Genomic DNA, 15,631 nt, shown 5'->3' with positions numbered 1-15,631 from the left:
AGAAACTGAGTCTGTTGTTCAGGTAGGTTGGTCCGGTGTTGTGGAGTGCTTTGTGAGCGTGGTAAGAAGCTTGAATGTGATCCTCTTGTCCACAGGGAGCCAGTGAAGGTTTCTCAGGTGGTGGGAGTTGTGGCCGCGGCGGGGTACATCGAGGATCAGCCGGGCAGAGGTGTTTTGGATGGGTTGGAGGCGTAGTAGCTCTTTTGATCGGATGCCTGTGTGGAGTGCGTTGCCGTAGTCTAGCCTGCTGCTGACGAGGGCCTGTGTCACCGTTCTTCTTGTTTCTGTTAGGATCCACTTGAAAATCCTACAGAGCATGCAGAGTATGTTGTAGCAGGAGCAGGAGACTGCGTTGACCTGTTTAGACATGGTGAGGGAGGAGTCGAAGACGAAGCCCAGGTTGCGTGCGTGGTTGGTTGGTGTTGGTGGGGTTCCTAGTGTGGTAGGCCACCAGGAGTTGTCCCAGGCAGAGGGGGTGGGTCCTAGCATGAGGACCTCCGTCTTGTCTGAATTGAGTTTCAGACGGCTGCTTTTCATCCATTCGGCGATGGATTCCATTCCCTCGTGGAGGTTGGTTTTGGCTGTGCGCGGATCTTTGGTGAGCGAGAGGATGAGCTGGGTGTCATCGGCGTAGGTGAGAATGTTGAGGTTGTGTTGTTGGGCTACTTGTGAGAGGGGGGCCATGTAGATGTTGAACCGCGTCGGGCTGAGGGATGAGCCTTGGGGGACGCCGCAGATGATGTCGGTGGCTTTGGAGCGGAAGGGGGGGAGGCGGACTCTCTGGGTTCTGCCGGAGAGGAATGAGATGATCCAGTCGAGGGCTTGTCCTTGGATCCCAGTTTCGTGGAGGCGTGTTTTCAGGGTGCGGTGGCAGACTGTGTCGAAGGCGGCGGATAGGTCCAGGAGGATGAGGGCTGATGTTTCGCCATTGTCCATATGACGTCTGATGTCATCTGTGGCGGTGAGTAGGGTGGTCTCAGTGTTGTGGTTTCATCTGAAGCCGGATTGGGAGGGAGCCAGGATGTTGTTGTCTTCGAGGTGGCTGGTTAGTTGCGTGTTGACAATTATTTCAATCACCTTAGCTGGGAAGGGGAGTAGGGAGATGGGTCGGAAGTTCTTGAAGTCATTGGGGTCTGCTTTGGGCTTCTTGAGGAGGGTTCGGATTTCGGCGTGCTTCCAACTTTCCGGAAAAGTCTCTGTTTCGAAGGAGATGTTGATGACCTTCCGTAGTTAGGGGGCGATGGTGGAGTCGGCCTTGTTGTATACGTGGTGGGGGCAGGGGTCTGACGGAGATCCTGAGTGGATGGAGTTCATGATCTTACGTGTTTTTGTGTCGTTGACGTTGGTCGAGGAGGTCAGGCGGTTTGCACAGGTGGAGCTTTCGGGGGTGGGGTCTGGCGTGGGAGTGGCGTTGAAGCTGTTGTGGATGTCGGTGATCTTCCGACACAGTTGTTTTGCCTCCACTGAGGGACAGATTCAGAAATTTCAGTGGGAGGTGGGAGAAAGCACTAGTAAATCTAGGACTTTTTTGTAAAATAAATTATTTTGCTTCTGTGCGATAGGCAGAAAGTACCACAAGAGACCATGGATTTTTAATACTGGAGAGGGCTTCACCTCACCTGCCCAGGCCTGATTTCATCTAAACTCCATGATTTTTTTTTGCCTCAAACAGGAGAGCAGATTGCTGCATTGCACCCCCATGTTCTCCCCACGAGCGAAAGAAGCAAGTTAGATGGCTAAAAACCAGCTGTGGCAAGAGGCCTGGTTCCTCACTCTGCATCCCGATCTATGTCTTTTTTGTTGCTTACCCAACAATCATTCCTTGTGTTCAGAGAGCATTTCAGACCCACTGAGCTTTGTGGATCGGGGGAAACATCTGTGATTTGACACCCATCCCCCCTCCCGGGAAGTTACAATGCAGATGGTGACTAGAAGCCAGACTGTGACAGAAAGCCTGCCATTGACAGATCAATAGGTAATATCCTGATCTGCTCCCTCAAGGGAAGTGAAAGGCAGATGAGCAAGTAGAAGTCTGAACAATACACGCACTGTTCCTGTAAGCTCAGCTCTCCTCCTTACTCGTTTAAATTTTTCTTACTGGACCACAAATGATCCCTGGTGTCCAAAGGACATTTCAGGCATCTGAGGTTGGGCATCCAGGGGGTAACATACCTGATCTATTCATCAGGGTTCCTGAAACGCAGATTATAAATAGAGGCCAAAGCGAGGCACATTTTGTGCGAGGAAGTCGGTGTTCCTCACTCTATATTTTTGTTGCTTGCATAGCAATGGTCTCTGGTTTCTGGTGAGCATTTCAGGTCCATAGATTAGCAGATCAGTGGGTAACATCCCTGACCCGTTACCCCAGCAAACTAGTGTTAAAGATGGTGGTTAGAGACCAGATCATGGCACACCACTTGACTTAAAACATCTTTTTTTCTTGCTTGAACAAAAGTGATCGTGGTGTCCTGGGAGCATTTCAAGCCTCCTTGGATAGCAGGTCATGAAGTTATACCTATGATCTGCTCCCTCAGGGTAGCAAGAAAGCCCAGAAAGCCCGCTCCCCATTCTGTCATTCTTTGTTGCTTAAATTGGTGTTGAAGGGACTTTAGTGCACCCTAAGGTTGACAGGTCAAGAGGTAATACTCCTCCTATGGTCCCTGAAGGACACTGAAAGACTTTTTGAAAAATGTCTCTATCTTTAAATCAAATGACTGCATTTACCATGATGCATAGGGGCTATTTTATGCTGGAGTGTGAGGCAGTGTGCTCCCCTTTTTTTGTGTGTCTAATTGACGGCTCCCGTGAGCCTACGAGCTGACGAGCTCTGGTGATGCACCTGTTCGCCTACTGAGTGGTACAAAAACCTGTGAAGACGTTCGGCGGCACTTCAAGCAACCCCTTCAGATATATTTTCTCTCTGCTGATGACGGCCGAAAGCCAGAAACACGTGTCCAGAGATACGGCACTTGCTGCACCTACTTAAGGTGAAAGACTTTTTGAAAAATGTCTCTATCTTTAAATCAAATGACTGCATTTACCATGATGCATAGGGGCTATTTTATGCTGGAGTGTGAGGCAGTGTGCTCCCCTTTTTTTGTGTGTCTAATTGACGGCTCCCGTGAGCCTACGAGCTGACGAGCTCTGGTGATGCACCTGTTCACCTACTGAGTGGTACAAAAACCTGTGAAGACGTTCGGCGGCACTTCAAGCAACCCCTTCAGATATATTTTCTCTCTGCTGATGACGGCCGAAAGCCAGAAACACGTGTCCAGAGATACGGCACTTGCTGCACCTACTTAAGGTGAAAGACTTTTTGAAAAATGTCTCTATCTTTAAATCAAATGACTGCATTTACCATGATGCATAGGGGCTATTTTATGATGGAGTGTGAGGCAGTGTGCTCCCCTTTTTTTGTGTGTCTAATTGACGGCTCCCGTGAGCCTACGAGCTGACGAGCTCTGGTGATGCACCTGTTCGCCTACTGAGTGGTACAAAAACCTGTGAAGACGTTCGGCGGCACTTCAAGCAACCCCTTCAGATATATTTTCTCTCTGCTGATGACGGCCGAAAGCCAGAAACACGTGTCCAGAGATACGGCACTTGCAGCACCTACTTAAGGTGAAAGACTTTTTGAAAAATGTCTCTATCTTTAAATCAAATGACTGCATTTACCATGATGCATAGGGGCTATTTTATGCTGGAGTGTGAGACAGTGTGCTCCCCTTTTTTTGTGTGTCTAATTGACGGCTCCCGTGAGCCTACGAGCTGACGAGCTCTGGTGATGCACCTGTTCGCCTACTGAGTGGTACAAAAACCTGTGAAGACGTTCGGCGGCACTTCAAGCAACCCCTTCAGATATATTTTCTCTCTGCTGATGACGGCCGAAAGCCAGAAACACGTGTCCAGAGATACGGCACTTGCTGCACCTACTTAAGGTGAAAGACTTTTTGAAAAATGTCTCTATCTTTAAATCAAATGTCTGCATTTACCATGATGCATAGGGGCTATTTTATGCTGGAGTGTGAGGCAGTGTGCTCCCCTTTTTTTGTGTGTCTAATTGACGGCTCCCGTGAGCCTACGAGCTGACGAGCTATGGTGATGCACCTGTTCGCCTACTGAGTGGTACAAAAACCTGTGAAGACGTTCGGCGGCACTTCAAGCAACCCCTTCAGATATATTTTCTCTCTGCTGATGACGGCCGAAAGCCAGAAACACGTGTCCAGAGATACGGCACTTGCTGCACCTACTTAAGGTGAAAGACTTTTTGAAAAATGTCTCTATCTTTAAATCAAATGACTGCATTTACCATGATGCATAGGGGCTATTTTATGCGGGAGTGTGAGGCAGTGTGCTCCCCTTTTTTTGTGTGTCTAATTGACGGCTCCCGTGAGCCTACGAGCTGACGAGCTCTGGTGATGCACCTGTTCGCCTACTGAGTGGTACAAAAACCTGTGAAGACGTTCGGCGGCACTTCAAGCAACACCTTCAGATATATTTTCTCTCTGCTGATGACGGCCGAAAGCCAGAAACACGTGTCCAGAGATACGGCACTTGCTGCACCTACTTAAGGTGAAAGACTTTTTGAAAAATGTCTCTATCTTTAAATCAAATGACTGCATTTACCATGATGCATAGGGGCTATTTTATGCTGGAGTGTGAGGCAGTGTGCTCCCCTTTTTTTGTGTGTCTAATTGACGGCACCCGTGAGCCTACGAGCTGACGAGCTCTGGTGATGCACCTGTTCGCCTACTGAGTGGTACAAAAACCTGTGAAGACGTTTGGCGGCACTTCAAGCAACCCCTTCAGATATATTTTCTCTCTGCTGATGACGGCCGAAAGCCAGAAACACGTGTCCAGAGATACGGCACTTGCTGCACCTACTTAAGGTGAAAGACTTTTTGAAAAATGTCTCTATCTTTAAATCAAATGACTGCATTTACCATGATGCATAGGGGCTATTTTATGCTGGAGTGTGAGGCAGTGTGCTCCCCTTTTTTTGTGTGTCTAATTGACAGCTCCCGTGAGCCTACGAGCTGACGAGCTCTGGTGATGCACCTGTTCGCCTACTGAGTGGTACAAAAACCTGTGAAGACGTTCGGCGGCACTTCAAGCAACCCCTTCAGATATATTTTCTCTCTGCTGATGACGGCCGAAAGCCAGAAACACGTGTCCAGAGATATGGCATTTGCTGCACCTATTTAAGGTGAAAGACTTTTTGAAAAATGTCTCTATCTTTAAATCAAATGACTGCATTTACCATGATGCATAGGGGCCATTTTATGCTGGAGTGTGAGGCAGTGTGCTCCCATTTTTTTGTGTGTCTAATTGACGGCTCCCGTGAGCCTACGAGCTGACGAGCTCTGGTGATGCACCTGTTCGCCTACTGAGTGGTACAAAAACCTGTGAAGACGTTCGGCGGCACTTCAAGCAACCCCTTCAGATATATTTTCTCTCTGCTGATGACGGCCGAAAGCCAGAAACACGTGTCCAGAGATACGGCACTTGCTGCACCTACTTAAGGTGAAAGACTTTTTGAAAAATGTCTCTATCTTTAAATCAAATGACTGCATTTACCATGATGCATAGGGGCTATTTTATGCTGGAGTGTGAGGCAGTGTGCTCCCCTTTTTTTGTGTGTCTAATTGACGGCTCCCGTGAGCCTACGAGCTGACGAGCTCTGGTGATGCACCTGTTCGCCTACTGAGTGGTACAAAAACCTGTGAAGACGTTCGGCGGCACTTCAAGCAACCCCTTCAGATATATTTTCTCTCTGCTGATGACGGCCGAAAGCCAGAAACACGTGTCCAGAGATACGGCACTTGCTGCACCTACTTAAGGTGAAAGACTTTTTGAAAAATGTCTCTATCTTTAAATCAAATGACTGCATTTACCATGATGCATAGGGGCTATTTTATGCTGGAGTGTGAGGCAGTGTGCTCCCCTTTTTTTGTGTGTCTAATTGACGGCTCCCGTGAGCCTACGAGCTGACGAGCTCTGGTGATGCACCTGTTCGCCTACTGAGTGGTACAAAAACCTGTGAAGACGTTCGGCGGCACTTCAAGCAACCCCTTCAGATATATTTTCTCTCTGCTGATGACGGCCGAAAGCCAGAAACACGTGTCCAGAGATACGGCACTTGCTGCACCTACTTAAGGTGAAAGACTTTTTGAAAAATGTCTCTATCTTTAAATCAAATGACTGCATTTACCATGATGCATAGGGGCTATTTTATGCTGGAGTGTGAGGCAGTGTGCTCCCCTTTTTTTGTGTGTCTAATTGACGGCTCCCGTGAGCCTACGAGCTGACGAGCTCTGGTGATGCACCTGTTCGCCTACTGAGTGGTACAAAAACCTGTGAAGACGTTCGGCGGCACTTCAAGCAATCCCTTCAGATATATTTTCTCTCTGCTGATGACGGCCGAAAGCCAGAAACACATGTCCAGAGATACGGCACTTGCTGCACCTACTTAAGGTGAAAGACTTTTTGAAAAATGTCTCTATCTTTAAATCAAATGACTGCATTTACCATGATGCATAGGGGCTATTTTATGCTGGAGTGTGAGGCAGTGTGCTCCCCTTTTTTTGTGTGTCTAATTGACGGCTCCCGTGAGCCTACGAGCTGACGAGCTCTGGTGATGCACCTGTTCGCCTACTGAGTGGTACAAAAACCTGTGAAGACGTTCGGCGGCACTTCAAGCAACCCCTTCAGATATATTTTCTCTCTGCTGATGACGTCCGAAAGCCAGAAACACGTGTCCAGAGATACGGCACTTGCTGCACCTACTTAAGGTGAAAGACTTTTTGAAAAATGTCTCTATCTTTAAATCAAATGACTGCATTTACCATGATGCATAGGGGCTATTTTATGCTGGAGTGTGAGGCAGTGTGCTCCCCTTTTTTTGTGTGTCTAATTGACGGCTCCCGTGAGCCTACGAACTGACGAGCTCTGGTGATGCACCTGTTCGCCTACTGAGTGGTACAAAAACCTGTGAAGACGTTCGGCGGCACTTCAAGCAACCCCTTCAGATATATTTTCTCTCTGCTGATGACGGCCGAAAGCCAGAAACACGTGTCCAGAGATACGGCACTTGCTGCACCTACTTAAGGTGAAAGACTTTTTGAAAAATGTCTCTATCTTTAAATCAAATGACTGCATTTACCATGATGCATAGGGGCTATTTTATGCTGGAGTGTGAGGCAGTGTGCTCCCCTTTTTTTGTGTGTCTAATTGACGGCTCCCGTGAGCCTACGAGCTGACGAGCTCTGGTGATGCACCTGTTCGCCTACTGAGTGGTACAAAAACCTGTGAAGACGTTTGGCGGCACTTCAAGCAACCCCTTCAGATATATTTTCTCTCTGCTGATGACGGCCGAAAGCCAGAAACACGTGTCCAGAGATACGGCACTTGCTGCACCTACTTAAGGTGAAAGACTTTTTGAAAAATGTCTCTATCTTTAAATCAAATGACTGCATTTACCATGATGCATAGGGGCTATTTTATGCTGGAGTGTGAGGCAGTGTGCTCCCCTTTTTTTGTGTGTCTAATTGACGGCTCCCGTGAGCCTACGAGCTGACGAGCTCTGGTGATGCACCTGTTCGCCTACTGAGTGGTACAAAAACCTGTGAAGACGTTCGGCGGCACTTCAAGCAACCCCTTCAGATATATTTTCTCTCTGCTGATGACGGCCGAAAGCCAGAAACACGTGTCCAGAGATATGGCACTTGCTGCACCTATTTAAGGTGAAAGACTTTTTGAAAAATGTCTCTATCTTTAAATCAAATGACTGCATTTACCATGATGCATAGGGGCTATTTTATGCTGGAGTGTGAGGCAGTGTGCTCCCCTTTTTTTGTGTGTCTAATTGACGGCTCCCGTGAGCCTACGAGCTGACGAGCTCTGGTGATGCACCTGTTCGCCTACTGAGTGGTACAAAAACCTGTGAAGACGTTCGGCGGCACTTCAAGCAACCCCTTCAGATATATTTTCTCTCTGCTGATGACGGCCGAAAGCCAGAAACACGTGTCCAGAGATACGGCACTTGCTGCACCTACTTAAGGTGAAAGACTTTTTGAAAAATGTCTCTATCTTTAAATCAAATGACTGCATTTACCATGATGGATAGGGGCTATTTTATGCTGGAGTGTGAGGCAGTGTGCTCCCCTTTTTTTGTGTGTCTAATTGACGGCTCCCGTGAGCCTACGAGCTGACGAGCTCTGGTGATGCACCTGTTCGCCTACTGAGTGGTACAAAAACCTGTGAAGACGTTCGGCGGCACTTCAAGCAACCCCTTCAGATATATTTTCTCTCTGCTGATGACGGCCGAAAGCCAGAAACACGTGTCCAGAGATACGGCACTTGCTGCACCTACTTAAGGTGAAAGACTTTTTGAAAAATGTCTCTATCTTTAAATCAAATGACTGCATTTACCATGATGCGTTGGGGCTATTTTATGCTGGAGTGTGAGGCAGTGTGCTCCCCTTTTTTTGTGTGTCTAATTGACGGCTCCCGTGAGCCTACGAGCTGACGAGCTCTGGTGATGCACCTGTTCGCCTACTGAGTGGTACAAAAACCTGTGAAGACGTTCGGCGGCACTTCAAGCAACCCCTTCAGATATATTTTCTCTCTGCTGATGACGGCCGAAAGCCAGAAACACGTGTCCAGAGATACGGCACTTGCTGCACCTACTTAAGGTGAAAGACTTTTTGAAAAATGTCTCTATCTTTAAATCAAATGACTGCATTTACCATGATGCATAGGGGCTATTTTATGCTGGAGTGTGAGGCAGTGTGCTCCCCTTTTTTTGTGTGTCTAATTGACGGCTCCCGTGAGCCTACGAGCTGACGAGCTCTGGTGATGCACCTGTTCGCCTACTGAGTGGTACAAAAACCTGTGAAGACGTTCGGCGGCACTTCAAGCAACCCCTTCAGATATATTTTCTCTCTGCTGATGACGGCCGAAAGCCAGAAACACGTGTCCAGAGATACGGCACTTGCTGCACCTACTTAAGGTGAAAGACTTTTTGAAAAATGTCTCTATCTTTAAATCAAATGACTGCATTTACCATGATGCATAGGGGCTATTTTATGCTGGAGTGTGAGGCAGTGTGCTCCCCTTTTTTTGTGTGACACTGAAATGCGGATGGTTGTGTGGAGGCACTTACTGTCCATGGAAGCCCAGCTCTTCACTCCATTTCTTTTTTGCTGCTTGACAAAAATCACTCCTGGTGTTCACAGGGAGGTTTAGGACTTTGAGATTGTCAGAACAAGGGTGTACCCATGACTTGTTCCCCATAGGTGCTAAAATGCAGATATTGCATATAGGCTAGCGATTGCCCTACTTTGTGCCAAGAAGCCTTGTTCCCCATTCCTTAGCTTTGTTTGTCACTTGAACAAAAAATATCCCTGTTACACAGGAAGGATTTCAGGCCCCCTGTGTTGACAGGTCATGGAGTAGTACCTCATCTGATCCACCAGAGGAGGTGAAGGATGGTTGATAGTGTGCCAGAAAGTCTGCATCCCCTCTTTGTATTGTACTTGTTGTTTTACCAAAAGTATTACTAGTGTCCAGGGGTCATTTCAGGTCTCCAAGGATAATGGAAACCCCTCACCTGCTCTCCAGGGATACTATAAATCAGATGGTGAGTAGAGACAACAGTGGGCCCTGCAATGTGACAGGAATCCTGGTTCCCGACTTGCTTCATCAAAAATGATCAATTGTGTCCAGGTGGCCTTTCAGGAATATGAGGTTGGCAGATCACAGGTAATACCACTGATCTGTTGCCTAAGGTTGCTAAATACAGATGTTAAATAGGGGCTAGAGTGATATCTGCTTTGTGCCAGACAGGCTGTTACCCACTCCCTATACTTGCTTGTCGCTTGACCAAAAATTATCCCTGTTGTCCAGGGATCATTTCTGGTCTCCTACTTTGGTAGGTCAGGGGATCACAATACTGATCTGCTCACCCAGGGGGCCTACGAAGCAAGTGTAATGTAGAGACCATTGTTTGGCCCACCGTGTGCCAGAAAGCCCAAATCCACATGTTCTTGCTTTTGTTACTTTACCAAATATGGTCCCTGGTATACAAGGGGCATCTCACTTACCCTATGTTAGCAGATAAGAGGGTAATGCTCCTGATGCACTCCTCAATGATGTTGAAATGCCAATGGTGAGTGGAGGCCACAGTGTGGCATGCCTTGTTGTTTCCAACTTGACCAAAAATTATGCTCTTGGTGCCCAGTGGATATTTTAATGCTTGAAGACAGCAGGTCAGAGGGTGACACTTTTGTTCCACCCTCCAGTGGTAGCTACAATTCCTTGCTCCCCACTCCATTTCTTTTTTGTCATCAGGTCTTTCTGAAAACTAGTAAGCCAGGGGAATCCAGGGTTTTGTGGCTTGCATGGTGCTAGCTTCTTTTAGTACACAGCATGGTCTGCAAACCTCACGCTTTTGCCTAGAACTGCAATTTTGTCTCAGTGTTTCCTTGAGGATAGCTGCAGTATGTGGCTCCATCAAAGGGTGGTCCCACAGGGAACCCTAGGAACCCAGTCACTTATGAAAACTAGAGAGCCAGGGAAATCTAGGGTATAGTGGCTTGCATGGATATTTGCAGAATACATATTAAATTCCACAACTGTGCATAAAAAAAAATTTCCTCTCAGTTTCCATTGGAGATAGAAGCTGCATTTGGTTCCTTGGTCAGCTGGCAGCCAGGGATCCCTAACAAAACAAAGCAAAACTAGTGATCAGGGGATACCTAGAGTGGTATGTTTTACATGGATCTCAGTTTGTTTTGTTTTCTGAAATACTCTGCAAACTATGTATAAAAACCCATTATTCCCTTAGTTTCCATGGGGAATATCTGCAGTGTTTGAACCAGGTGTCTGTCAGCACCCAAGGATCCCTAACAAAGGTATGCATTTCTGGAATCTAGAGACCCAGGAAAAACCAGGGTAATGTGGCTTGCATACATAGATTCCACTTGGTTTTCTTATTAAGAGTGGGGCAAAACTGAGACCTTGTGAATGTGAAGACCACATTGACGCGACATTCACTTCACACAGTCACAGTTATGGCTCCTTCCTGTCTTGTTCAATAGGCTCATCCATGCAAGTGGAGTGCCATTTTATTGGGAGACGTTTGGAGATACTGCATTCTAGGACTTTTGCTATTGGCTACACATTTAGGAACTTTCTGTCAGCAATGTGAAATCAAAGTGTGATGTTTGCAGAGAATTTTGTGTAACAAAACCTCTTGCTTGGCATTCATGCAAGCACACCTCACTGAACTCCCTCACATTTCTAATTTTTGAAAATGTCTGAGGTTGATAGGCTTTGATGAGTGCTTTCTGACTCAGGGCCTAAAAATGGCATAGCCTTACACATCTCACATGAAGAAGACATTTGGAAAAGATATGTGAGGATATTTCTGTCATTGCGGTTTTGGGCCTGTCCTCCCTAAAGCAATACGATCCACCTACACATGTGGGTCCAATATGTATCTGGATATGTGTGGTGACTGTTGCCATTCTTCATGAATTCTAGAACTTCTCATCACAGAAATGTGGGTTGGCTTGCACCATGGCAGGACACATGAAACTGTAGAAGCAAAATTAGCTCAACTCTACTCGGCTCAGAAACCAAAGGCCAGCCTGCTCTTAAGTTAAGATAATGTAATTTTTATGTGCACACGGAGACTGAACAGCCTGGGAGATCAAGCCCAAACAGTCTAAATAAAGAAGTAATACATGAATCTTTTATGCTATCAAACCACAAAGAAGTTCATACATTTAATTGGTTCTTGCCATTGACATATGATCTTTTCTTTAGGATTGCCAAAGATGTTACGTTAATTCTTCCTAACGCGCCATATATAGTAAAATAAAACATAGACAAGGAAATTACAGAGCACGTCCTACGTGTCTAATATTGCATGATACATTTTTCTACAGCACTGAAAACAGAACATACATGGGATGGTACATTTCTAAAGAAAGATTCCTTCAGCTAGCATGCAATGATATTTCAGGGTGGCTGTTCTAATAGCAAGCCTTGCAACATAATGCATTACGAGCAACAATAAAATATCAGTAAGCATAGTTCATGTAGGTCGTTAGTTATTCCACAGAAACAGGCCCAGTTGTCGTTGGGTATCATAGGGTCCTACAGGCCTAGAGTGGATCCTGGGAAAATGCAATTCCACATTCCGCCCTCTGATACTCAATGACAACCTAAACTTCGTGATGGAGGGGTGCCATTTCTGTGGTGTCGCCACTCCTGTTGTTACCTTCTCTTCCTAGTTGGCAGTGATGTGCAGTAGCCTTGCTGCAGGAATTTTCTACTAGGATTGTCAAGAAAGAGGGACAAACTCTTATCAGCAAACATAGAGTTATAACTGCCACTATCCCTATCACCAGCACTTTTATCAGCCATGATCCCCAACCACGGAACCAGCTCCCCATTGTCCCCAGTATTCCTCCTACCTCTGTTGAAACTGACACTGCCTTTACCCCCTTTTCTACCTTCCTTATATTTCCTATTGCCCCTCTCATACTTCCACTGTTGTCTGGAATATACACGCAGCACTCTTGATGGATCACCTGACAGACACACCATCTTTTGCTAGAATAATGTCTAACGGCATTCTATTTTGAATCACAAAAGCTCTTAGATCCGTATGTTCCTCAGCAATATTCCCCAGGGCTACTGCTGTGGAGCTCGCCAATGTTTCCACCAACCCTGCTAATTTGTGTATTTGATATTCAGAATGCATGACCCCTAGCGATGGCATTAGAGTTCCTAACGTAGCTGTAGCCTTATCTATCCAAGAGGGGGTCCACTTTCTGCGTATTCTCCGGGGGGCCTTCACTTGTTACCTGTGAAATTGGTGGCATTGCAAACGCCGGGTAGCAGCTGTCCGCCACCCTGCTGGCAGCTTAAAGTATGCTGAAGTTCCACACACAAAAATATGCCCCGTAGCGCTGAGAAACTCACTGATAAGCCCTTGGTGCTATCCCGTATTTTGTCTGAAGTTGAATATTTGTTACATTTGCTGACACCCACATCTTTGCTGATATTGTAAAATATACCGACATTCACACATGTTACTGATAGTGGAAAGAACAAGTGTAAGTATGTAAATGCTGGGCATAGTTTACTATTCAACTTTTTTTTCATTGGGGTACTGCCTGTGTGGTACCGAATGCACCATGGTGCGTTTTTCATTTCCTTTATTTTAAGGAATAGAGTGCCCACACCTTCATATGGTCCCTTTTCTATATACCCCTTTTCTCTTTCTTCTTTAAATGTGGCAAGCAGTTCTTGCTCTCCCACTTGAGGGACCAGCTTCCCACATACTACTTCTCTTTTCTGGCAGTGTATATTAGGGTCTCTCTTCCCTTCCATACGAGGTGTAAAACTCTCTAAAAACCTTTCAATTGTTATACCAGCAAAGCTGTTTTCCACCTCCTTTCGTACTCTGGTGTGGCTTTTTATTTTTCCCTTCAGTTTCTTCTCTAAGATATTGTTCACTACATGGCAGCTACATCTTGGCTAAGCGGGATGTGTGTGTATTCTGTAGTCCCCTGAACAGTAGTGGGCAGGTGTGTGCATATATAGCAATCAGAGACATTCGCAACTTCTTTATACCATCAAACCATTTGTACAAATGTGTTATCAGCATAGGTTTCCTCATCCTTGCCCCATGATGTCTGTCACCTGCTCCTCACCTCTTCCAGCTGGTCTGTGTCCCTTCCCTCTGAAGTATTTGCATGTTCTTGTTTACTTTTATTCATATAATTGTCCTAATCTAAAAACGGTATATACATATCATTTGCATATACTATTATTATTATTATAGTCAATATTATTCCTGGAACTGGGGTACATATGGCAGTGAATACTGCTGGCCACTTCCTTTCTTCTTTCTTTCTTCAATGCATTATCCTTCTGATTGATGTGACAATTCACAATCTGTAGTTGCTCTCAGTGTTGACTTGTCTGGCTGGTCAATTGGAGATTACATCTCTGCGGTGGTGTTGGGTCTTTCAGCAACACTGCAGGTGGCTGTTGGAGATCCGTTGGACCTGCGGCCTTCTTGGTGTGTGAGCTGTGGGTCCAGGATGTCAGCCTCTCACACTTGACCACTGTAGCTGTTGTCAGTAAGATCTGGTAGGGTCCCTTCTACCTTGGTTGTAGACAGTGGCGGCTGGTGTGGGCCTTCACCCACACCCAATCCCCAGGTTGCAGTCCGTGATGTGGTGGTGTTTCTTCTTCTGGCAAGGCCCGCAGTACCTGCCGGTGGAGATAACGTAATGTCTCTGTTATTTTTCTGCAATATTGTAACAATAGATCATCTGTCACTGCCAGTAGCGTGACAAACATGAGGCCTGGTATGTGCCTGGGGTGCCCGAATACCACCTCATGTGGGCTTACTTTTGTAACCCTATCGGGGGTGCTTCTAATAACAAGCAATGCCATCAGCAGTGCATCAGTCCATGATAGTTCAGTTGCCGCACATATTTTCCCTATTTTGTTCTTTAGTACCCCATTTTTTCTCTCAACAGCCCCCGCTGCAGGTGGGTGATATGCACAGTGCAACTTCTGTGTTATTCCTAACCCTTCACAAAGGCCCGGAATCACATGTGAAATGAATCCTGGTCCATTGTCAGAACTTAAAAGAGTCAGTACCCCAAATACGTGGTATTAGCTCTTCTAGAAGGCATTTAGCAACTGTCTGTGCATCGTAGTTTTTGGTGGTGTATGCTTCCGTCCATTTTCTGAATATGCAAACTATTACTAGGATGTATCTCAATTTGTGTGTGGGGGCATTTCAATGAAGAGCATTTAAAGACTCTCAAAAGGTCAGTGTGGCGGTGGAAAGTGGCCTGGAACAGTTGGTGTACCCTTGCATGTGTTGTACTGTGCACAGATAGTGCACTTCTTACACAAATGTTCTGCACATTGCCGAAACTTGGTACTGAACCAACGCTAGGAAACAGATGGATAATCCCATCCCACCCCACATGTGAGGGGCCATGAACTAGGCGAGCCATGGAGGGGATGGCAAACATATCTTACGATTTGGGGCTACCCAAACTCCCTGTTATATTTCCTGCAGCGACCGACGGTCTGTCACAGCTCCGAGTTCTGTACTTCATGCTCCCTCTTTTACCAGGCGCTGTGCAAAGGAACAGGCATCGCCTTCTCAGCTCAAGACAGCTGAGGAGGTTGTGTCCCTGTCGCTGAGCACTTGAGCTGTTCCTTTTTGTCAGAACCAACCATGTTGTTGCTATTCCCGAGCCTCCCCATCACTATGTCTTCTACGAGTTTGTCCTCCCTGTCCTCTTTCAAACCACGTGCATCTTGTTCCTGTGATTGTGCACTTACCAGAGGAAGAGATGGGAATGTCCCCACTACTTCAAGCATTTTTTCTCCCCATCTCTTCAATCTTTCTTTCCCTTTTTTCTCTGAGTAAAGTCCTTTTTTCAGTTTCAACAACTCTTTATGCACTTTCTCTTTCACATCGCTAGTCACACGCAAATCACGCAACACTGCGTCCCACATCCAGAATGCGCCCCACTCTAAGCTTCTTATTTTCCTCCCATTAAGAAACAGCATCTGTCACAAATAT

This window comes from Pleurodeles waltl, chromosome 8 (genome assembly GCF_031143425.1).
Source record: "Pleurodeles waltl isolate 20211129_DDA chromosome 8, aPleWal1.hap1.20221129, whole genome shotgun sequence".
Classification (NCBI taxonomy): domain Eukaryota; kingdom Metazoa; phylum Chordata; class Amphibia; order Caudata; family Salamandridae; genus Pleurodeles; species Pleurodeles waltl.
The sequence above is the reverse complement of the archived record's forward strand: the minus strand, read 5'-3'. Positions refer to the sequence as shown.